This window comes from Rhodnius prolixus, unplaced genomic scaffold (assembly GCF_049639745.1).
Source record: "Rhodnius prolixus isolate KJV_2025 unplaced genomic scaffold, Rpr scaffold_8, whole genome shotgun sequence".
Taxonomy (NCBI): domain Eukaryota; kingdom Metazoa; phylum Arthropoda; class Insecta; order Hemiptera; family Reduviidae; genus Rhodnius; species Rhodnius prolixus.
The window spans coordinates 33,869,186-33,889,623 of NW_027411593.1; the positions used below are offsets into that span (position 1 = coordinate 33,869,186).

Consider the following 20,438-nt stretch of genomic DNA (forward strand, 5'->3'; position numbering starts at 1 on the left):
GTATTACTCTACAAAGATAAGCATAACCAAATAAAATTTCTGTTTTAGAAGCAGGATTTTTTACTATGTAACAAAGCTACATAAAAAGTACATTAAAACAAATATAGTGACATAAACATAACGCACTTAAATGTATTCATTCATAAAAACATGAAAAATTACATAAACAACAGTTGGAACAAAAAGAAAAGTTTGAATTAATGTCGTCTGTACTGTTGGTTCAGATTAGGTCAGTAAAAACCAACATATGAACTCGTTAAAAGTTATGAAGAAGAACCTAATTTTGATGGTGCTGAATTGTCTTAATTTTGACGTACAAGTCATATTTTCTTTGTAACGAACATATTTATCTTAAAAATTAACTTGTAAAAATATTTTTATAAATTCACTCTGTAATAATTCAGTTTATTATTTCTTCTCAGTATTCAAAATTTTCTTTGTAACAGTCATATATATAAACAGAACGTTCTCATTCTACAGTAATAAACAATAATAAGTGGGAAGCTAGACTATCACTCCACAAAAGCTCAAAACTCAAATTGAAATATCAACGATTGTGCACACTTTCATTTATGCGATTGTGTACAAAATGCAGCTGTGAACGTTGCACATGGATTGCATAAAACGTACGCAACACATATTTTGCACCTTATACAAGAACCTTCAGTACTGAACACCCAGATACTGCTGCAACGTGCCAACTTATGCGAATCGAGTTAGCTGAGAATCCAACGTATAAATAAAAATATTATTTATTTTACTGTTTCTTTTGTCATAAAAATTTAAAAAAAAAACTGTCATTTCAAGCTTTGATAGTTCTATGATATTTTTATTATTATCCATAAAAGATCAGCCAAGTTAAATTTACTTGACTTCTTGACTGAAATTAAAGTTTTGACACCGTGACCCACCTTCTCACGGACACTTGCATTTTCAGCCTGAAAAAAGTAGTAAAAGTTGAGTGAAAAGAGAAAAACACTTCGCAACAAAATAGTAGGAAAATATCAAAACAGCAGGGTAAAGTATTCTGAGAAGATCATATAGAGCGGTACAGTCCAAGAAAATAAAGAAAAAGGAAATGATATTTCTTTATCGTTCTGTTGATGACAGACTTTTTGATGTCTTTAGTCACGAACAAGCTTTTTCCTAAAATAAACATAAAGAATGCATTAATCATTTGAATAACACAACAATTTATCTCGGTTTATTTTTATTTGTATTTTTTTTTAAAAAAAAAGATTATCATTTATTACTTGTAATAAAATCACATGAATATTTTTAAAAGTTCAATTTAATAAATTTTAAGTTGTTGTACAGAGGAATAAAGGGAAGTTATCTATTTGATTCGAAATTTGTTTATGACAAAAATACAAAAATATTTTGAAATACAGCTCGGTAAAGGGCGGGTTTCGCGAAGAGGTTTTCGTTCTCCTCTACCAATCACTGGCCAGTATTAGTGAAATAATTTGAAATATCAGGGATTATAATGTTTTTTAATAAGCTGCCTGTCACACTACCAGACTAATTTGTAAAACTAGTTTTTTGAGGAGACTTCAAAACATGTATTTAGAAAACTAATAAAAGAGTGTATCCGCTCAATTGAAATATTTTCTCATATCCAAAAAAAAAATTTAAAAAAACATTAAATTTACTTTGTCAAGAAGGGACATTTACTACATCCCTTTTTACACGTGTTTAGGTCTGACCGTGACATTTTCACCGCCCTTGGACTTACTACATTGTTTGCCCTCATGACCTTCCCTTTCTGCAAATTAAATGCTGCCCACATTCGTACTTTTTGGATAACTTAACTTCATGGACAGAAACCATCCTATTTAAACAAGTCCCCAATCAGCAGTAATAACGACATAACGACACTTATTACAACGTTAAGAAAGTAATTCTGCTTAAGTTAAGATGTAATTCTGCTTTACTAGGCTCCTATATTGATAACTCCAGAAGATATGAAAATTGAACTGATTCCTTTTTCTTGGAGCAATTACATTCAAAGCAATGAAATTCAGAAAAGATTTTTATTGCAATTATAAACTCATAACTAAACCATTCTACTTGATACTTATTTTTAAAAAGTCGAGTTCAATACATTACGCCCAGTTATGGAATAATACTTCTGATGCAATTTGGCATTGTACATTGAAAAAACTGTATCCTTGCACATCTTCATTGAGCTCATATTCTAACTTCCCCACACTTCATAAAATACCTTTACTTCACCACAAAGACGTGACATTACGTGTTCTTTAAGATTACTAGTTTGTCACTAAGGTCAGAGGGAAAAATATTGCCCAAGGTCACTCAGAACAATGATTAAAGTATAATATCAATTCATTATTCTCTAAAAAGCTATTTAACACAATAAGTTCACTAGTTCCAGTACCATAATTTTCTTATTTTCTCTGAGAAAAACAATTAATATTCTCCAAAAATTTAAGGGCAGAGTTTCTCTTTCCCCTAAATAACTCAGCCAAATTTAACATACCTTTCACAAAACATTTACAGTACTTTATGTTTTAGATACATATTAGCCCTCGCAACTGTCGGTAATTTAAATCACAGTCAAAGTTATTGTTCTTCTTAAATAAATTCACATTAGTATGTTTATTATTCCACAGTATTAAATACTTTTTATAGACATTATCTTTTTATTACTACAGAAGAAAAGATATGTTAATTCATAATTGAAAATGATACAAAAAGTTTGAAAAGTATTTAATAATGTCGAACATTAAAAGTATTTATGTAAATATATTTTTGAGTTACTCTAAGAGTAAAGAAAATCGACCTGCTCTGGAAGCGAAATATTCGACAGTTTTATTTGTATACAAACATAGAAGCTTAAGAACATATACATTCCACTTATTCTATTATCTTTTACACTTCGCTTAATAAGATAATTTAATATTACAGATGTTAATATTATCAAAAGTTTAACATCTGTAACTAACTAATAAAATAAAATAAATATGTTGTATGAAGAATTAAATCTCATTACTTATTTTTAAGAAATTCTCTTAGTACAATCGATCTCGGCCTTTGTGTTCTCTTCCTCCTGCCTTCAAGATCCTTTTCCAACCTAAATTTTAGTATTCTTCTGTCCTCTATTTTCCAGTATTTTCAAACAAATCCCACCTTCAAGTTTCTAATGAGTACAAAATTGGGTTAATTGCATGATTGATCGAACCATGTTCTTATCTGCCCAGCTCAGAAAGTCAGTTTGCGTTCCTTTGTTTTTTGGACTTCTAGGTCGAAGGCCTTTAACTACATGATGCATTCCAAAAGAGCGTTATAAACCTTAAATGCTTCTCTTTATTTTTATTTCTACTCTAACTAGATTAAGCAAGCGATCTTCTTACCCTGCATTACGCTCCTTCGGACTTCAGCACTCAATTATCGATGTCTCATGCCAAATATTTAAATTTGTCCACGGCCTTATTTAGTTTCCTTTCAAAACTCCAGCATCCCCGCTATTGGCAGCTATTGACTAGAGTTAATCCTGCATTTACTAGGCTTGAAGCAACATTGTACACATGTAAACGTGCCAATCGGTCATCTTACCCAGTACGATTACTACCTCTACCTGCAATTCACAAAAAAAAGAGTTCCAATTACACAGAAAACAAAATGTTTATATTTTGCTGCTTGTTGCACACTCCTATTATTAATAGGAGCCAAACAATTTCCACCTCCAAATCATATTGCAAAAAACAATTTAGCTAAGTGAACATTATTTGTAAATCAATCATAGTTTTTTTTAATTGATTTCAGATATGTTGGAAATGAACTTTCTCGAACTGTCATCACACTTCTGAGGCGAGTGCATAAATAAGTGCATGTAACTGGCAGAATTGAATGATATGCGAAACTAATGACAAAAGAACGAACTCATGGGATAAGTTTCATAGGAAGAAGTAGCTAATGTCATTATTTAAATAGTTCTATCGTTAGCAAAAATCTGTAAGCAATGTAACGAGGCGTTTACACTTATATAATTATATAATAATACTTATATATAGTGTGTAAATCATCCAGCATTCACATTAACCACGTATGTAACAATTGTAATTACATGAATACACTAATTAATATGACGGATGTATATAAAAATAGTATAACTATTCGAATAATTAACTATTAAATTATATTAAAATAATAGTTATAAAAAACATGTATTAATAATATGATCTTAATAGACTTTAATTATTCAATCGAATAGATGTTGGTAAACAACATTCAATAGATAAATAAGTTATTACAGTCTTATGACTGATTTTTTTCAGAAAAAGACATAAATGTCTTTACTGCAGGCCAAGTAGTTATTGAGTAAGGTTTAGTTTCGGATACACTACAGTTATAGTTCACACCTTAAAGCGATACTATCAACCAACAAATTAACTATCACATTATTGTCGCCAATCTAAAACTTCTCCTCCACAAATCGCCAATATTAATGGGATAAATTTTGTAGGAAGAAGTAGGTTACGTATGGGAATGGCCGGATAAAATCTAGTTTTCCAAGATAACAAACATTACCGCTAACGGTACCACTAATTTTTAATGCTCTTTTCTTTTAAATAAAACTTTTAAAACTGGTTTAATGAAATCAAATAGTTGCACAGTGTTTGCCACTTTCTTTAACTTGAAATGATATCTCTAAGGTAATATCTCTTGATTGAAATTAACTCTTGTTTGACGAATTTTTGAAGCATTTATGCTAAATGTGTCCGCAGGTCTTTGGTAGTCATTTTAATTGTTTGTAGCTATTGGAAATCACTTTTTGGTAAAAACGAGATTACTCTTAGTGCCCAAAAAAAGACCCGAGTCTAAACGGAATATCAAGTATGAATGAACACCTACGATTATTGTGGGCAATTTCTTACACATACGATACATTTTTTCGTACTTAAAAACTTTCCTTCAATATAACAATTTCTGTTGGCGAAAATGAGAAAATTAACTTGTTAAAATTGAATGCAAATTTTAAAATGGGATTAAAAATAATACGCTAAGATAAAATTAAAGTAGCGAAAGAATCTGATTTAATTTACTATTCACTGCCACTTTATTTGAAGGAGGATAATACAAGTAGAAAGCTGTGTTAAAAGATAAATGAAAAAAAGGGAACTGCGGAAGGAAATGAGTCTTCCAGAAGGTACTGCCAATTCTTTCAAGTGTTATCCTAAATAATTTAATATTTTACCACTTCTCTCGACTACAATTGTAGAAAATCCAGTGAGGAAAACTTTTAAATTAAATTTTCTTTTATTATATTCCACAGAATAAACTTTCTCAAATTAAATTTCCTTTAACGTTATGTTTAATTAATTTTGAGAGAAACTGTTTGATACAGTAAGTAATTAAAAAATAACTTAATTAAAATTACATATGATTTACAGGAATGATTCTTGTTTTCTAGCGCACGAATTACTTCATTGAATCGGCCTTAAATTAAGTTTCAACAGCATTTGAAATTTGACGTTCAAAAGCGCCCTTGCTAAGGGATTTACTAACACACTGCAACTCACAGAACCTGTGTCATGTATTCTTGCTAATGCATAAATTTCTTGTAGAACTTAGGCTATGTTCATTGTGCATGGATTTATACTATATAAAATTGTTGTTACTTCTAGATGGCGCTCCAACCCATGAGGAATCCTTATCTTAACGCTAACCTTCGATATTGTGCTCATCTCACATCATGTTCCTTCTTAGTAGAGATTCCAGGTATTTAAAGTTATCTACTCAGTACTGTTACCCCTCAAAGGTTCAAGTCTTAGAGCACAGATTGTGGCTTACTACCAGATAGTTGATCTTGCAGTGTGTGCACCGAGTTAATGCTGCACCACTTTTCGCTGCTACCTCTCACGACCCTTTCTTGAGAAAGGTGAGAAGTAAAACACTCTTGGTTAACCTCAGGGGGTAGCTAAGATCTGAAAATAGTAAATGCAAGAGAAAACTTTAAAGAATTTTTTTTTAAAAATGTATTATAAATTAAGAAAATTTTGACAAGAAGCATTAAAGGTAGAGATAAAGATAGATAGTGGTGGTAAATGGCTGGCTAGGCGAGTGCAGGAAACAGCCTCCTAGCTGAGACAAATCGTTGGCACATGTTGTGACAGATTATTGCGGGTGTCTGATTGCCCCAGCTCTTCTTACCCCATCTATCACAGAGGGGTGACTCTAAGTTCGCCTCCAGGGAGCAGTGATGCTATGCATACTAACTGGTCGGTCATACTCCCAAGGGGTCAGCCCCCAACCCAGTCGGACCCAGTCAACTTTCTAGCTTACTCATTTTCTCTCAAATTATATTTTACAATTTCCAAAGATTGAGGAAAAAAAAGGAAAAAGCAATCTCAGTATAAATAGTAACTTCATTCTTTAATGTGTTAGATAAGTCCACGTTTTTGTTTTTTAATAAAACTTCACCAACTTTGTTAACATTTTGATTAACGTGCTAATGTCAAAAAATTCAACTACAAGTGTTTTAAAATTAGTTTATAATGAAATTCGCCCCACATTAACCCGAAACTTCTGAAGTTATTAAACACTAATATGATTTTCTTCTGCTATGCTCTGTTTGGATGTGCAAGCCAGTCATCAGCATGCCATATTGTTTAGAAATAGACTTCTTTCTTGACATTACTTTGTCCTTGCCAATTACGTATTTTAGTTCCTTATTATAATTTTTACTTCAGCTCATTAATGTTGGAGAAAACTTTGCAGATTTTCGATTTTGTTTTCACCATAAATAATAATAAGTAATTAATTATTATGCAAAATTTTTAATCTCAAAAGATTAAAGGAGTGGTCTGATTTAATGTATGAAGTTTTGGAACACTAGTGGGTGTCGGGAATTGCAATATTACGAAGAGTTTCTCTTTAAGCTTTACAAAAACAAAGTTAAGGATTGCAATGAAGCATTGGGTAGATCCCTATGAAAAATAGGGTGGATAGAGCAACAAATAAAAAAAATGAAGATATGACAAAGAAGATTGAATGAGTACTCTTAACGATAAGGAAGTATTAGAAATCTTGAAACTGTTTTAGATCAGAGTTTAAGTTTAAAAATAAAGGGACAACTTCTATGAGCTTATAAATTTTACTTGATTAAAACTGTACTCATATTTTAAAGCCTAGTTCATTTACTCGAACGTGTAATCAACCTACTTCTCTTACAGAAGTAAAATTTATCTATATAACAAAAAAGGTCACCTGAAAGAGGAAGAAAAATCTAGGTAAATGGAAGTTTGCTGTTCAGTATTCATGACGCGGCTCTGGTTAGCAATCTCATTTAGCAGTCCGTCCGCCTACTTTGTTCAACTATGATATTAGCGCTGTTGTGTTTTTATGTCTACGTGCATTTATTTTGAATAATGATATCTTTCAGTAATATTAGACAGTTTCTGTCGCTTTTAGGAAATTTGCCTTGGCGACATTGAAGCTTTGCATGGATTGGAGAGATGTGTAAATAGTTGAGTGATTGATGATGATGAGTGAATCAATAAATTCTTAGGTTTTGTTAGAGTATTAGAATAGATTTTAGTAAGGTTATTTTGGGTTTTTTCGTTAGGAGTGTGTACCTGGTTTGAATGTAATTCATTGACATTCTGTAGGCTTTAGTTCGTTTTAGTGTAGATTTTAGGCACTAATGATTCTCCTAGTAATATTGAGTAATGCGTAATCGGCTTTCCCACGCAGACGTATCTGCCGAGAGTTATCAGGCTAAATTATTTAGGCTACACTCTTCCGGGTAAGGTATGAACATATAAGCTCAAGTATTGCACTTAGTCGAATTTAAAAAAAAAGTCATCCAGAGTGCACTTAAATATTATTAATAAACCAGTTGCAATTTTTCATCCCTAGAAAGAACGATGTAATTTATCCGAAAAACCAAAACAACTGATGCAAAATAACCTTGATTTTCTCTTTCTGTCAATAATTTTAAGGTGGAGCTAGGTAGTGGAGAGCCTGTGACGGATGGCGACTGTTCTGCAAATTCTTCTCATTACAAAAGGAAAAGAATAAGTAAGTATGCTAAAAAATCAAAAGAAGAATCAAGGAAATATTCAAATGGTGCTCGAACGTGGATGCATTAATAGAATTAAAAATATGAACAAGAAACATGATATATAAAATACCTTTAGTACTAATTAAGAAAAGCGGAGAAGTTATCCCTAAATGGTTAACCAGCAACTTCCAAGAACCATCTAACACTCAAAATATACTAGAGGATTGGAAAGTAAGAGGTGTACACAAGAAAGATCCACCCATGATTGCAGAAACTAAATATATATCCACATGCATAGCTTTGGATTTGCACATAAACCTCTTGCACAAACTATTGAGGTCCTGAAGGATAAGATAATTCCAGTAGGAAATGCTCAATTCCTCATCCAAAACAAAGAATATAAAAACCAAAAATATATTTACATCTTTAAGAACCGTTACGAAAAAGCTGTAAAGAAACAAGAAATTGTATAAGTGGTCAAACAAGAGACGAGTTTTGCATTTGATTCAGTATAAAGTGTTTATAAGAGTGATACGAAGCACATGCAGGAGTCCTCAGAATAAATGGTTCCATATCTAAAATATTTTAGGTTAAGAAGAAACCAAAATGAAAAATTACTACATAGGCAGAACGAAGTGATGGAATGTTTCAGGGAAGCTGGCAAATCAATGGACAGAAACAGAAAATGATATTTTACAAAATCATCCTAATTTAAATTGACAGTGATACGGAATGAGGTGAATAAAAATATACTCCAAGTAGAAAGGTAACAAGTACAAATGAATAAAGCAAACTATTTTAATTAAAAAGATTATAATCTTTAAGACAACAGAAAGAAAAAAATTCATGTTTCGATGCGATAGCCTTTCATTAATTTCCGTAATTTGATGAAACAGCTATTGCTTCAGTTCCATTTTATCTTGTTTGGAGAATCAAAGAACAGACATAATTAGGTCAGTTGGAGAATCACAACAGGGAGAACTAGAAAAAGAACTCTGTAGCCATTATAAAATTATCACTTGTAAATCAACTGCCTTGATTAATTTTTTTCAAACACAAATTAAACTTCTAATTGTTTTATTGTACATAAAAAACACAAGCACCTATTCTCTGGATATTTAAAAGATTCAATAAAAAGTTCTTTGTGAGGTTCAGTAAATATTATTTTTCAGTAGCACTATTTGGTAACAGATTCTATTGATATTTTTGCTTAATCATTTGCTATTAATTTCTACTTTCTGGCCAGGCTTTTGTGATCCATCTAAGCCACCTTGGACTTATTCATACGTATTAGTAGAAAACTATCCATCAAGAAATAGAGCTGGATTCGGGTGACGAGTAGCATTAATACATATTCTTTTTAATACTGCTTCTTTACTTACATGATTCAACGGAAATTTTAAAGCAAAAGAGAAAATTCTCCAAGTAAGGGTAAATAGTGCACTTTAGCAGACATTTCACTGTTGTGGAATTCAAAGATAATATAAAAATTTAAGTACCTAACAACAATAATTAAGACTTTAACCGAAATTCCTCAGAAATAATGATAAAGGCACGCAGCTAACTAAAACTGTTAAATAGGCAACATTAACTCTAATAAAGAACAGCAACTATCGTAATTGCAGTTGTATAAAATAAAACAGCACTAGAAAGGGAATAATTATAAAATGCAAATGCAAGTAAAGTTTATAAGTACTTTGGCCTTTTTTATTTTCTAAGCTCTTAGAAAAATAAATGTTGAAATGGATCCTTCGTTCAAAAGAACATTCTTCTGAAACGTTAAGTAAACACTATTCAGAAATACAGTAGTCAGAGTTCACGTTAGCGCTGAACTCATATAGGTATACCTTTTTTCTTCTTTTACTTCAACATCGTTTAGCTGCATTTTTTTTATATTTTATTTTATTATTTTTTTATCAGACGATAAAAAAAAAAACTGTCATGACCATTTCTCATTTCTAAAATTACAACTAAAATTGACCCAATTTCTTTAAACTGGAGATTTTTAAGGACTTTTTGGGCCCTAAAAAGCTGTGCATTGTTATCCTTTAACTAGAAGGTTATTATTTGGTAGAAAACTCTCTCTCTAAAAGTGTGAGCCGCACGAACATCTAAAATTTGGCATAATTACAAAGCGAGTAATGATGGTAGGCCTTCAAAAGTACTCTTTGTTGTCTGAAGAGGGTTGTTCACAAGTTTTTAACTGGGATTTTTCGTTCTTTACCGAACAACAAAAATGTATGAATATCAAAGTCCTCACCCTTTTTTGTAAAATTTATAATGCTGGTTGTACAGCACTCAAAACGCTCTAACTATTATTAAAGTTCTAAATAACAAATTTTTAACTCTCCATGAGCCAGGAGCAGACAAGACAGAAGACACATCAACTCTTTAATGATGTAAAATGTTACATTGTCAATTAGCCCTGAAGATGACCTAGTACCTAGGTCGAAAGCTCGGCGTAATAAAAATATATTATGACTGAAACTGGCAGTTATTTTTTCATCCTATTGAAACTATGAATCAGTCACCAAAAATAATTAATGATTTTTATAAAACAATATATATTGATTGATAAAATAATAATAATAATATGTAAAATGTATCAAGTAACTAAATGTGAAAGTTAACGACTAGCTCCTAAGTCAACAAGAAATTAGAAATGCTTAAAGAGGTTGAAACAAGCATTTCCGAACCTCTACCTTAACTTTAGTAACTTAATTTACCTTCGCTTACCTTTGGTAAACTCAAATAAAATATTTATATCATGTAATCAATCCACCCACTAAAATGGGTTCCTGCTATGTATTTTATTCTTTGCTTGTCGACTGATTAGGTCAGAGACACCGGAATGATTTTAGTTGTGACAGATTTATTAGGGTAATGACGGAAGGAAGAATGAAGTTGGTTTGAGATAGGGGAGAATGTCGATCATAAAGGCTGTGGTAGTGGCGTTGTGTGTGTGTCTCGAACGTACAGGATGTGAATAAACTGTGAAGGATCAAGTGGCTGATTGTGAAGACAAAGGACAAGTTGAACTCAGCATTACAAATACCACTTCACCTCTTGTGTAGAGTGCCAAAGGGTGAGCGTTCTGCTTATAAGGGATGCCCGGAGAGCCTGCCCTATCTGTTAACTTCGCTGCTCTTAAAGTCTATTGTACCGTTATTCCATATCAGTTTTTTTTTTCTTTTTCTTTTTAGGAACCGTATCTTCTAACGCTTTTCAGGTAAAATCTGGTAGTAAACATTAATAATTAATTAATAGTAGAGCACTGCCCAACCCCAGAGGAAGAAAGGAGTTACATTTTCGTTTATGCAAACAAGTTATGTTCAAAAGAAACAAAAATCTTTGAAATTTTCGATCAATTTATCGCGTTTAATGAAGTGGTAAAATGTTTCTCAAATCCACAATAATCTAATAAATTACTACACGAGATAAATCTTACCCAATGAAATGGAAAAGAAGATTTTCTATATAATCTCCCATTTCATTCGTAAAACATCTTTTCACAAAGAAATGTGTACCACCATTTAATAGTTACAGATTTTCACAACTCTCTGTCGAAATAGAAATAGAAGCAAGGGTTCTAGCATAGGAGAGAATAGAATCTACAAATCGATAATTCTGTTACTGATGCGTGCTAGAAATACAAAACTATTTCTATTTCAAATTTATATAAACACGCAAAAAACAGGAAACTTAATCATTGACTAACATTGAACATTAATATTTAATAAATGTACTGGAATATCAAATAATGTTAGACTAACAATTAGGCCTTTGAAATAAATGTTTTAATTTTAATTAGTTGACAAGCCAATAATAAATTCCGTCAGCAGGAAGAATTAACCTTGCTGCGAAAAAAATAAATAAAGCAACACGCATTATTCACACTTGAATGAATTCCATATTCCCAGCAGAATTGTCGCACGATAATCTCCAAAAAGTGTGAATCCCTCACGTTGACTGAATTAGTGAAGGAATATTCGCTTGTTTCCCAATTAACAAATTACTGACCAACAATACTCATTGACTGCCAAAAACAAATTGTCATTGGGAAATACAATACCAATGATAACAGAAGTAGGATGAAAAGGAATATCTTTTCAAAGATTATCAAATAAAAATGAGTTTACAAGCGTGATTGCCAAACAAATATTGCAAAATTGGCAAACTGAGTATTGTGTTGTGATTTGTGAATAGATTGACAACAGAATCCATCTGGTATTGTAGTTTATGTGAAGTGATGTGATTTCATGGACGATATGTGTAAAATGTAGCGTATAAATTACACTTCAAGTATATTATTATGATCGGGTATATTTCTAATGCAGACTATTTTGTTAGCAACTATTTAATAAAATTGGATAATTCCCTTTTTTTTTATTTAGGAAATAGCATTCCATTGAAATGAATGGGTAACAATGGGAAAGACTACATTTTTACTGGTGATAATATACAGCTTTTAGATTTACTCATAAAATGTTTCTAACGCCAGCTATCGTCCTAATATATTTCTTAATGGTTGAACTAACCAAATTATTTTTCAAAATGAAGACAACATTTTTGTAGTTTTACACATCAGAGTCTACTCGTTGATTCATTTTGGAAAAAAGCTATTCTCTCTGGAAATTACTTAAATCATCTGGTTTAGTCGCCTTCTATGTTTCACAATTAATACTGAAATGTATTTTACAATTAAGTCTAAGTCATGAAGCTGCAAAGAAAAACTAAAATCAATCAAAGATAAGAATAATGAGATATGGAAGAAGTAAAAGAAAAGGGCTTACAAGAAACGGGAGGTTACATCCTTATATTTGAGTCCCACTGATTCCTTTAAGAACAGCTTTAAAGTTAAGAGATCAACTGGCGTACATGTATAGCCCAGTATTAATGGTTAACGTTGAAGTTATCTGTAAATAAAATCCATATTTATTTAGAAAAAAGAAAGAACATTGCCAATTTCAGTCATTATTTTGTTTTATTTTTGCCAAACGTGAGACCTAGGGTCTAGGTCATCTTCAGGGCTTATAATATTTACAATTATAATATTATATTAGGTAAGGTTGGTGGATCTTCTGCCCTTTTTGCTTATGCACTAAGTCCTGAAGATGAGGTGGCCCTTGGGTCGAAAGCTTGGAAAATAACGACTGAAATTGTCAATATCTTTTCTGGATTAATGAATCAGTCACCAAAAACGGTGCAAAATTGATTATTTCATTTATAAAAATGTAATGAAATAAATAAAAATAATAATTTGACCCACGCAGAATTAAATTGTGTTATTTACGAAAGAAAAATATATTCTGTATTAAGGAGCAAAAAAAAAAAAAAAAGAAAAATGTTCAACTGATCGGAACTTTTTTTTAGCTGAATCAGCTAAGAGAGAGAGAGAGATGATTGAATGGCCTAGGTTGAATGTTGTTGAGAAAGATCGGCGAGTTTTGGTCTGGTGTGTACAGCCAGAGAGTAACTATTCTCGCCGAGCTAGGTCGATATCTCCACAGAGATGCATATATTATGTATAAAGCGTTTCTCCCCTGTGAACATAACCTTTCCTACTGGGAATACGCACCACAAGGGGTGTTCACTTTTTTTTTTTCAACCTGTGCCATTCAGCACTCACCCTTTTGCACAGTCACTGCAAATGCTGTACACTTACTTTTCTTTTACCCACTTTAAACAAAATAAAATTTTAGCTTTAACCAGTCTAACAATTTATATTTCAAATAAGTTTAATTGTAAACAGATTTACACTTACTTAGTCTCTAACTCATATACCTTTTAATCTGTATTTCTTCTAATCTGTATCATGTTGTGGTTATGAGAGATTGGCCTCTCAGTCCGCTGGTATAACGGTGGGATAGCCACTTTGAGGCTCTTACACTTGTCTTGAGCACCTTCAGAGTTTTGTAGGTATTGGTACTTCTACTTCTTCAGTCGATTTGATGACCTGACCCAAATCAAGTTCGTGCACTGTTGATCGTTTAGATTACGCAGGGGCATCATGAGCAGGCGATCAACTTCACCCCCAAAAACAGATTTGTCTTCAGCTTAAAAAAAAAATTAAATAGAATAAACAACATTAGACATGTGCACTTAAGTAAAATAAAAATTATTTGTATCCTTTAGTATGCATCGATTCTACTTTGAAAAGTTTCAAAATACAGCAAGACAATGTCCAAAACTTTATCAAACCTTATACGAGTACAACTGTCATGCAGTTTTAATTAGGCATTTGAAAAGAATTACACAATTAGAAGAAAGAAAAATACTTTAGAACATCCATAGCTTCCACTAAATACCACAAAACTACCAAAAAATAAATGTTCCCAGAAAAAATAAAATAAAATGAAAAGGTTTTACACAAAAATACAGAACCTCTAATCTTTGGAATATTTGACTTGGCATAAGGTGTTTAACCAAAACGTCTTCGAATTGAAAATGACAAAAACCCTTTAAAATGGCTTTCAGAGAATAAGTAGAGTAGAGAAATGTTGTTAGAGGGTGAACTAAAATGAATGAACTAAAACAAATGGTTTGACTTTGTATTGTAAAAGCGCAACTATAATTTCAATAATTATAAGAGTTTGTGCGATCACTTAGCTTAATCAAAGAAAATATTGTCTCTGTAAGAAATGCAATTTTGGTGCATCAGGTTGCAGATTTGATGTTTGACAATCTTACTGGAACCTCTACTGAAAATGAATCGGTCCCTTTTATGCATTCAACTTGGTTTCAGGTATGCGATTAACAGAAGATCTTTGTAGGAGAAAAATGGATTTGAAAACGCATGCCTATGAATCAATGTCAATATGTAAACTTTTAAAGCTTAGGCGAAGGTATTTATTAATTTCTAAACTAAAGCCTTGCTTGTAACCAATTTTATTTATAAAGAAAAAACAAACAACAAAAGAAAAAAAAAACTGATTTTGCAAAAGCTATCTACACAAAATTATAAACTGAAATGATAAAATGAAAACAATGTAAAGAAAAAAAAAAGGCAGTAAACTGAAGGGTAGGAGTTGGGTAAATGCAAGAAACAGTGAATAGGAAACCCCCAGAGGGTAACTTTGCAGATACCCAATGGGTACCACTGAGTAGAGAACTGTGTACTTCCAATCTAGTTGAATATATTTCCAGTCAATATCAACTCTCCACCATAGCTTTGTCACCAACAGTTACCACCGTCCATTTCCCTAGCCGGCCGTCATCTGTCCATTTGTAAATGGCAGTACCACTGTTTCAGCAGCCAACTGGACAACTCATCATAAAATGATTTTGGGAACTAAATTCCCTAATGAGTCATTTTTGAATTTCCATTTATAACGTCCATTACTTTCTTTTAATTCTAATAAGTGGAAGCACGGAGGTTATTATAGATTTATAGCAGAAGTACATGTTTCAAAGTCCCTTGAAAACGAAAAAATAAAGAAACAGGTAGTGCTGGTGAAAAACTTAATGTAAATAATTAGTCGAAGTACTTATAAACAGAAGTAAGGGGAAGTGAAACGTAAATCAAAGAAAGTTCAAAGTTGATGTTTCATTCAGATCTCCGAACGATCTTAAGAAGTCAGATCCCATAGGCAATGCCACTAGTCCTTTTAAAGAATTCCGAAGTGCAGTTTTTCATTTCCGATTTCGACTTCCATTGATACCTTTGTCTAATACTTTTTACGGAGCAGTTTCTTTTTCTTGTAGAGTTCTTGTAGAACTGAAAGAAGGAATTGAATTCGTCTTAAACGAAGGAAAGAAAAAAGTTCTAATTAAAATTGATAATTTATAATTTAAAGTCCGTTAACTTTTTTAAGTTCTCATCTCTTGTGGCTTTACAATTCATAATTTTTAATTAGTGTTTATTTTATTATTTTTTTTAATTTAATCCGTAATAAAGTTTTTTATTTAGACAAAGAATGTTTCTCACTAATTACTGAACTCTGCCAATGTTCATCCCGAATATAATGGCATTCTAAATAATTCATGCTTCAGTCTACAGAAATAATGAGAAAGGTTTATGGTACAGCATAAACTTAATCAATGGTTTCTAACATACAGTTCAAATTTTATGCATGAATAGATAATATTAACGATCATGATATCCTGCGTTTGAAAGTAATTGTCAACCATTCTTATAAAAAGAAAAAAAAAACATTAAAATACCTTCCTTAAACTGTACCATTTGAAGCCAAACTTTATCTGAAGTATTATCATCTCTATTTTATTTAGAATACTTTTTAAAAATCAGTAAAATGTATGCGGGTTTATGCAGCGTCAAATTCAGATTAGCACAGGGTAGGGAATTAGATCAACTGAGTCTCTTAGCGCCCCAGTGAACTTAGATTTTGTTACATGAGGAATTTTTACAGCACATTGTCTCGTCACTCGAAGATTTGTACAAAGCACGAAAGCAGCCCTGATTCTCTTAGCTCGAAAATAATATAGGTTTCTTCTAAATAAGTATATAAATATTATACGGCAGGATGGGAAAAGATATTGATGAAAGTCGGTTTAATAAGCCGCTGTAAGTTAATGGGAAGCCAGGATTAAGAAGGTGAAGATTGACGATGAAATAAAATCAACCCCGCTCTGCTTAGAACCACCTCCCAGCACTAACCACATAATGGTATCACCAATGTTAAGGTTTCGGTATTTATGGGGCATGTTTGTAATCCTATCTGCTTAACTACTTAGCTCCTTTACTCAATAAAATGGACCAATGTTTTTATATTATAACAGCAATATACTTTGGTAAGGCTCTAATATAGAGAGCTGAGACAGCTTAGAAGACATGTCTGGTAGATTATACTTACGCTACTGGTTATTAAACAAGAGGCAGGCTATAATAATACCTTAAGTGTAGGACGCTGTTAATGTCAATATATTCTTATTTCCAATGTGATCAGTCATCTGCGATCATTGCAGCCCACAACTTGCGCTGACAGTGGGCTATTTTTTGTTTATTTTAATGCCTCATTCATTGCTATGCTTTGATACTTTGGAAGATAACCTTCAAATCAAACAACCTTCAAAAACATCAATTTATTTAACTGTTTAAATTAAATTTATATAACTTTTTTCATATTTTAATGCAACTTGAATTGTACTTCTAGTTTTATTAAAGTTGTTCTTTAAAATAATGTTTATGTTCTCGTACCAACTGAACTGGAATTTAGTAGAGAAAGAGATTAGTGCGTGGGGGGCGGATTCTATACCCCAGCCACTGAAACACTCTTGAAAGAATAAAAAGAGAATTCTTCTTCTTAAAGTTCATTATTTCTTCACTTTTTTCAGAATTGCCCGAATTCTTATAACTCAAATTAGCAACTGAAACATAATCTGGAAGGATAGAAGAGACTGTTTCATCTCTTCCTCTGACAGTCTGCAAAGAAGGATCCACTCGCTGAAGAACAGATACCAGAGATATGTTTTCTGTGACCTAAGTTCCCCCACAAAAAGTAACAATGCAAGATTAAGTCTGCATGGATTGGTCAACACCCATGGCTAGAGACTAGAAACCACCAAGTGAAGTAAAGTAATCGCCTATTTTATCACAGGCGGGGCTTAACGTCCAAATACCAATTAGGCGTCATGGACGGGAGCTGAAGCTCATACTTTACTATTAACAACTTTTTTCTAACAAATAAAAAGTAGTCATATGCAGGATTCGATTTGAGAATCTCCCATTTACAAAGCCACCTTACCACCATACCAACACCTGCCCCAGAAACTACCAGATATCTGGATTTGTCACTTCGGAAACTGTTTATTGTTGAAAGGGTTGCCTAAAACTGTTCATGTCGATTACAGTACTTTCTATAGTTTTGAGTGTTGACAGTTGGTATTGAGTAAATTCAAATTAAATTCTTAATAAAAGATTTTATATCCTGTACTTTTTAACATAGCCAATTAATGTCCAGACTCTAAAAATCTTTATAGAACAAAATTGGCAAGAATTTCGCGCTAAAATGTTAGCATTTAAAGTTAAATTATTTATTTAAATTTACTTTATATGAAGTAAATTTAAATAAATATTAAAATAAAGTTTTCATTTTAAAGTTAACTAGAACTTATAGCCTACCAGCCGCTCTCTCCCGCCTCAGAAGTAAAACTTCTCTTTTTCTAGTTAGTATTTCTGTATTTAAGAATTCCAGAAATCCCTCAGGAAAGAGCATTTTAAAGTAGAGCTTTTAATAATAAAATGTGTGGTTTGAGTCCATCCTTAATAAAATTTGTTTTGAGAATTGTAAAATAAATTGAAAAGTAAGATAAATATATAATCTCTCTATGGGTAGCTATCTTTAATTTCTGTTTTACGTACGAGCTTTCACCATTATTTGCAAAAGCGTTTTACCATCTTCTTTTCGCTTCATTTACGAAGTGTGTAAATTTATAAATAAAAGTTATTAATTATTCTAAAGGAAGTAATGTAAAGTATTCATAACCGAACTTAACACATGGATTTTAAGTTACACTTCCAATAAATCCATCAAAAAGATCCTAAAAATCTAGCTTTACTTTAAACATTGTACTCGTAGTAAGAAACATAAAGAAACCCAGTGTAAAGTTTGTTGAAAGCTTGCGAGTTCTTGATGGTCTTAGGCAATAGTAAGAGTTAACCGCAAGAAAGGTCAATTGACTGAAAGACAAAATAAAATTATACAAGTGAGAGAAACAGAAGAGAAAATTTACCGTCCAAGAAAAACTCAAACAACGAAAACTAAATAATATATAATACTCTGAAGAAATTCCCAGCTTTGTGGCAAGCAGTTACGATTGGAAAACGTTTAATACATGCATCAATCTATCGAAATACAATGCGTAAATTTCGGATATCAAGCTTGGTCATATGGCAAGCTGATTCCCTAGAACCATCTGCAATTTAAGAGGTTAGAGGGAAGACTCTAAATACGCCATCTGATAGGCAGTAATGTCTTCTATCATCGAAGGCTTAAAGTTCGGTACCATCTAGGAATGCAGCCTAGAACATTCCTACATATTATGATCATAGTCTAGGAAATACTCTGCAACAATCAACCATCTGCAGAACTTCTCTGAAATAATGAAAGAGTACATAAATGTTTATGTTTTCTTAAAAATACAGGAAACGAATAAGGAAATTTGTAGAGTGTAAAAAAAATAAGTCTGTTCTAACCGACCAACACCACTGATTACTGTAAAATTAAGAAGAAGAAAAGAAAAGTTATAAAGATATGTAAATCTCTACGTCATCCAGCCATAATAAGGCAAAAACTTGTTACATGGATAGTTTACCTTTCTTTATACCAGTTCTCAGACGTAATGTTTAGCAAAAAGTAAAGTAAAATTTCTTCGATTTGTTACAGAAAATCACCATAAACAGAAAAATAAATAAAATACTTCATAATCTTTTTTTTTTTTTAAGTAAAATCCATTATAATCTCCTTGGAGCCTCTACATCTAAATTTCTTAGCCAATTAATTTTATTTTTTCAGGCGAGCTTTTAGCACATCTATTCAGAAATTACAAGATATATTAAATTCATTTATTAAATGATAACAAAAGGTGAAAATACCCATGATGATTAAGAAGGAGTTACCTTATTTGCAAGTATTAACGCTTGAAGAATCAATAGAAGTAGGCTATTCAGTACAAGGTGAACTATAACCGAAACAATTCCCTCACTTATGGCCAAAAGTTTTGGAGAATTCCTGAATTAAGTGGCAGCAAATCAATGAAGAGAATTATTTGGTGTATGTATTCGCACATGGATTTCATTGGCATCTCAAAAAAGTAAATCGTTTTAACTTGAAACAGTCACCTCAGCGCACCTGGAAAAATTAAGTATGGTTCATGCTCTTAACTTTGATCGTCTTATGTTGCAGACTGTTTGATTTCTATTGCATTGTGCCTTACTTAAATTTAAAAGACTTTAGAGGAAAGCTTAAAGCTTTAGAGGGAACAATGGGAAACAGACAACATGATCTAGTTTTCTTTTCTTCTTTACATCACTTAAGGTTTTATAACTAATATTGAAGGGCGGTCAATAGATTCACAAACAAATTTTGTTCTTCATATCAACGTTTCGATAAATATATTACCTTCTTCATGGTCTGTACAACTTTAGAACAGACACCAACAACCTTTCATATTTCTACAACATTCTTCAAACAGTAACTTAACTATTACTCACCACATGCCTTAGGTTTTTCCAGCCCTATTGTTTTCACCCCTCCCTTACCTCTATATAAACCCACTTTTCTATGAATCCTCAACAGTAATGGTGATGTAGTTTATCATTAAACTACACAAATTTTACAATGTAAGTCATTTCAAATATTTTTTTCTAAACAATTTCAAAAAAATTATTATTTTTATATATTATTTTACAATTTATATCTATATTAGTGTAATATTCTTGTATAGACCCTGA

At 31.9% G+C, this 20,438-nt stretch overlaps 1 long non-coding RNA gene across 3 annotated transcripts in view; it reads right to left on the reverse strand.

Annotated features, from left to right (window-relative positions):
• Positions 1–948: 948 nt before the first annotated feature.
• Positions 949–20,438, reverse strand: part of LOC141451269 (uncharacterized) — a 67,202-nt gene continuing 47,712 nt past the window's right edge. For all 3 annotated transcript variants that reach the window (XR_012456648.1, XR_012456650.1, XR_012456649.1), the window contains 9 exons: positions 19,605–19,836; positions 19,301–19,517; positions 16,879–17,036; positions 13,811–14,082; positions 12,820–12,942; positions 12,565–12,746; positions 5,691–5,948; positions 3,375–3,598; positions 949–3,279 (listed from right to left, as the gene is read on the reverse strand). This is a non-coding gene — a long non-coding RNA (uncharacterized lncRNA). The remainder of the gene's footprint in view (positions 3,280–3,374; positions 3,599–5,690; positions 5,949–12,564; positions 12,747–12,819; positions 12,943–13,810; positions 14,083–16,878; positions 17,037–19,300; positions 19,518–19,604; positions 19,837–20,438) is intronic.